The sequence below is a fragment of the Cynara cardunculus genome, unplaced genomic scaffold (genome assembly GCF_001531365.2).
Source record: "Cynara cardunculus var. scolymus isolate 2C unplaced genomic scaffold, CcrdV1 Un_Scaffold_2783, whole genome shotgun sequence".
NCBI classification, from domain to species: Eukaryota; Viridiplantae; Streptophyta; class Magnoliopsida; order Asterales; family Asteraceae; genus Cynara; species Cynara cardunculus.
Genome location: NW_020201222.1, coordinates 53,138 through 58,611, shown reverse-complemented (window position 1 = coordinate 58,611; position 5,474 = coordinate 53,138). Strand labels below are relative to the sequence as shown.

Sequence of the window (5,474 nt, the reverse complement as noted above, 5' to 3'; positions counted from 1 at the left end):
GTTCTTGAGTTTTAAAGCTTTCATCTTTTAATTCTTGTCTTTTAATTTCTTGTTCTTTATTTTATGTTCCTTTACATTTATTGTTATTTACTTTCTGTTATTTAATTTCCGCAATTTACATTCTCGTCATTTATTTTCCATCATTTACTTTCTCGTTATTTATTTTCTCGTCATTTACTTTACGCAATTTATGTTTATGTCTTTACTTTCCGTCATTTATTTTTCTTGTAATTTACTTTTAGTTATGAGTAGCTAAGCTTTTATAGCTTAGGTGTGAGACGGAAATGTGAGATTTTCAAAGCAAACGAAAGTAGCTAAGTGTTTTTGTAAACGACATTCCATTGTTTCATTCGAGTTTTTATAAAAACAAAGCACACTTCTTGACGGGTTGATCACTTCGAAAGTGTTAAAGTGCGATGGACTTAGAGACAAGTCATTAATAAGCACGTCAACTTGAATGACATAAGAGGTAGACTTGAGAAAGTTACCGAGAAGGAGACTTGTCATTTATGTTTTTCAAAACTTAACCCCCGACGGTTTGGTCACTCTTCGAAAGTGTCAAAATGTGATGGATTCAGAAATGAACTATCAAGAACACGCCAACTCGAATGATATGGGAATCAACTCGAAAGAATGATTTTTAACAAAGAGATTTGTTTATCCATATATTTTGAAAACACCATCGTGTCACTATCTCTGGTCCGGACACCACATACAGATATGGGTGGAAAGCTATAATATAGTGCAATGGTGAAGTCCGAGAGGAAAGCCTTCAAAATAGATGGTGGAACTTAGTTTCAAAACACTGCTTGCTATAGCATTCTTATAGCATTGGCTGCTGGAATTTGTGTTTGGGTCTCACCTTAAGTCTTACACCTTTGCTTCTTTTTTATATTATGTATTTTGTTTTAATTCACCTTACAATCAAACAAAAGTCTTCAAAATCGTCATCTGAAATCATCTCTTTCATTGGACTCTCATTTAACTTTGGCTACAATCTCCGTGGATGATAATCTGGTACTTGTACCACTTTATTACTTGGAAAGACGACGTTGGACCGTATTGTATACTTGCTTTGTGGCCTAATTTCATTAAGTCTAAAGGTGTGAGATATCACCCAACCAACTTTTTGGCGCCGTTGTCGGGGATTATTTCGCTAAAAGTTTTATTTTGAGTAAAGTAAAAGATTTGATTTTTCTAGTACCATTGGAATTGTTTTTAAATGTGGTGTATGCCACGGACACACCGCAGAGAATTTTTCGAATTTGATCCCGACATTAAGAGAACGTTTCACCATCGGAGAAGGGCTCAAAGAACATTTTTTGCTCTACTCCCTCCAAACATGGCGTTACCTCCCCCCAATCATTCCGGAAATACCGTATTTGGAAAACCAACCGCCGGATTTTGAACCAATTCCACCATTTCCGAACTTTCAACAAGGATACCCACATAATGATAATGATAATGATAATGATTTGGACACAGAATCGGACCATAATGAGCAACAAAGAGCACAAACTCTGAACATCATTAATTTGGCAAATTCCAAAAATGGAAGGATCATGGATTATGTTATTCCGGATTTTGAGCAATTAAATTCCGGGATAGTTAGACCACATATGACCGCTCTCTATTTCGAACTCAAACCGATAATGTTTCACATGTTGCAAACGAATGGCCAATTTGCCGGATTACCTTCGGAGGACCCACATTCGCACTTAAAATCTTTTATGAAAATCACATATGCTTTCTTGATCCCTGGAGTGTCAAATGACGCTCTCAGACTTACTTTATTTCCATTTTCATTGAGGGATCGAGCAAAAGCATGGTTTAACTCTTTAACACCGTGTTCTGTGCCGAGTAACATGGCGGAAATTTTTTTGCAAAAATATTTCCCACCAACAAGGAACGCTAAGTCCAGAAACGAAATCTGTCTTTTTAAACAAATGGACGATGAGGCTGTTTCTGACGCGTGGGAAAGGTTCAAAGAGCTGTTGAGAAAATGCCCACACCCTGGCATTCCGTATTGTATTCAACTTGAGACGTTTTACAATGGGTTAAATCCCATGGCAAAACAAATGCTTGACGCGACTGCAGGTGGAGCCTTCTCAGCTATGACCTATAATGAAGGATATGAAATCCTGAAAAAGATATCAGCCAACAATGGGCATTGGGCCGACCCACGTGCTCAATCACAGAAAAAGACTGCTGGGATACATGATGTAGATGCATATACTGCATTAACAGCTCAACTTACCTCCATGACCAACATGCTAAAAAAATTAACTTCTGGTCAGGGAGGACAGCAAGCTGCTAATACGCCTGTTCCAACAGTCATCTCTATGCAATATGTGTGATGTGGTGGGGAACACTCGTATGAACATTGTCCCTATAATTCTGAATCCATAAACTTTGTTCATAATGGATCTTGTCCCTATACAAACAATTACAATGCAAGTTGGAAACAACACCCGAATTTTTTTTAGACCGGTCCATGTTTAAATCCACCCGCACCTAAGCAGCAAGGAACCTCTAATTTTCAACCCCAACATCATGCGAGTAGTTCCCAAAATCATCACCAAAATTTTCAAACTGCTCAATCACCTTTTCAAAACAAGCCACCTCCACACAGGCTGATTTATCATCTTCTTTGGAAGCAATGATAAAAGGGTTATTTGTGCATGCTCAAGCTCAAAATCAAGCTTTGATAACCCAACAAAACTCTCAAAATCAATATCTTTTTAATCAACAAAGTTCTGCTATCAGAAATCTGGAAACACAAGTCAGTCAACGTGCACTCAATCAGACTAATAGAGTCCTTGGTACTTTGCCTAGTAACACAGAAGTCCTGAGAGCCTTAGGAAAGGAACATGTGAAAGCAGTGACCCTTAAGAGTGGGAAGGAGTTGACTGAAAAGGTGCAAAAAGCTAGTGCACCAAGTTTGTCAAAAACTGATGCTACAGCATAGATACCTGCCAAAGAAAGACCGATCCAACCTTTAGAGAAGCAAGCATCTGATACCACCACTTCTGTTCCCCTATGATCAGACTATCCTTTACTGTTTCGAGAAGATGTTTTAAAAAAATCAGAAGGGACTGAGGTTTTAAAGACCCCTAAGCTTGATGCTAAGACTCCATCTGAACCTCCAAAGTGCACCACAAAGACTCAAGGCATTCAAGACCCATCTTGCACAACACATCCAAGCAAGAATGTGATAAAACCAATTCCTCCTTATGTTCCTTACCCCCAAAGGTTGAGGAACCAGAAAGAGGAATTGCACTTTAAGAAGTTCTTGGATGTGTTCAAAGAATTGCACATCAACATACCACTTGTTGAGGCAATCGAGCAAATGCCTAGTTATGCTAAGTTCCTCAAGGACATCTTAAGTAAGAAGAAGAAGCTGACCGAGTATGAAACCGTAGCTCTTACTGAAGGATGTAGTGCACTTCTGACCAATAAGATACCTCCTAAGCTTAAAGACCCGGGAAGTTTCACTATTCCTTGTTCTACAGGTGGGAAAGAGATTGGGAAAGCTTTGTGTGACTTAGGTGCTAGTATCAACCTCATGCCTTTATCTGTTTTCAATACCTTAGGCATAGGAGAGGCTAGACCTACCACTGTTACACTTCAATTGGAAAATAAATCCATAGCATACCCTAAGGGAAAGATTGAGGATGTGTTGGTCCAAGTTGATAAGTTCATACTTTCGGCAGACTTTATCATTCTAGACTTTGAGGCAGATAAGGACATTCCTATTATTTTAGGGAGACCATTTCTAGCCACCGGAAGAACCCTGATTGATGTCCAGAAAGGAGAGTTGACCATGAGACTACAGGACCAAAAAGTCACATTTAATGTCTTTAACTCTCTAAAGTACCCTGATTACTTGAAGGAGTGTTCAAAGATAACTGAAATAGAGGAAATGTGCCTTGAAGAAGAAATTCAGGAAAACCTTAAGTTGGAGGAAGAGTGTGATGAGGAAATAGAAGAAGATGTTGAGGAAATAGAGGCAATAGGAAATGATATTGTCCTAGTGGATGCTGCAGCATTTGAGCTGCTGGAAAATAGTGACCAGAAAAACTTCACCTCATCCATTGTATCACCACTTGACTTAGAGTTGAAACAACTCTCACCTCACATAGATTCTGAGAATGATGCACTCTTGCACACGGCCTCTGAGGCATATTTGATTGAGATCATGACTTTCCTTGGAATGCCTGAGACTGATTGGAAGCCATACACTCATTTCATGTTGAAAACCTTTAAGGCTGCAAATGTGTCCTCTGATAAGAATGTTTGGATAAGCTTTATTAGACATTATTTATCATCGACTAATCATAACAGCTCCATTTTTGTAGAAAGATTGATGCTTTTGTTTAGTCTCATTACAGGAGAGAACATCAACTTTCGTGAAAACATTCTAAAGGCCATCAATGTGGATAATAAGAGTCTGTTTGAAGAGAATGAGAAGTTGAAGAAGGAGATGGCAGTCCGGATTTCACAGCCTACTCCTACGGATTAGGACAGGTTCTAACCATTTTACTTTAGCTTCCATATTTTATTCTTTTGAGTCGGGAACAGTTTTTATAGCATTTAGTTTTATTTTTATGCATGATCACCTGATTTGAGGACTGTTACACATAAGATCATAGCCCTAATAATTTTATTGATTACTTGTCATTCAATCAAGAAATTTTGTTCTTGCTAGAACTAGCAAACCCTTTTTGGGAAACACTTTGATCACACACTCACCATTAGAAATGAAATAGGCCTTCTTTTCTATGTTCATTATAAGCCACTTGCACCTTTCAAACACCGTTTACCCCACAAATCTCCAATGAGGACATTGTCGAATTTAAGTTTCGGGGAGGAGTTTATATAAGGACAAAAAGTCAATACAAAAGAGCAAAGCTCTAAATTGACTCCTTCTCACAACAAAAGTCCCATAGGGGCTATGTGCACACTCCAATCAAAAGAGGCCTAAGTGCCCAAAAATTTGAAAATTTTATATGTGGAGTATAAAAGGAAAAAGGCTATGAGAGAAAAGAAACGCCAAAGAAAGTAAACCCTATAAGCCCTATTGATCCTAAATTTGTGATTGTGTTTGAGCTTAACAAAGAAAAGGGAATGCTAGCCTATGGTTCACACAAAAACTTGGTTTTGAATGACTCATCTTGGATTTATGAAAGGCTATGAACTTCATGTTTAGTATAACTCTCTTTGAGTAGGCACTTAATGCCTTGATCATGCATTTTTGTTTAAATTGAGTCTTTTTGTTTGTCTTTTGGTTGCTTGGGGACAAGCAACGGTTAAAGTTTGGGGGTGTGATATGTGTTGAGAATTCAACATATAATGCACTCGTTTTACGTCTTATTAGTTAAAATTAGTTTCCTTTCATTCCCACTTTGAGTCATTTTGATTAATTTCTTTATACCTTTATTATTATGGAGCTAAAATATTGTGGTTAACTTGTT

At 37.9% G+C, this 5,474-nt stretch overlaps 1 non-coding gene across 1 annotated transcript; it reads right to left on the bottom strand.

Moving 5' to 3' along the window:
* Positions 1 to 1,913: 1,913 nt before the first annotated feature.
* Positions 1,914 to 2,020, bottom strand: LOC112503265. Its single transcript, XR_003067911.1, has one exon. It is a non-coding gene; the product is annotated as a small nucleolar RNA R71 (small nucleolar RNA).
* Positions 2,021 to 5,474: the final 3,454 nt, after the last annotated feature.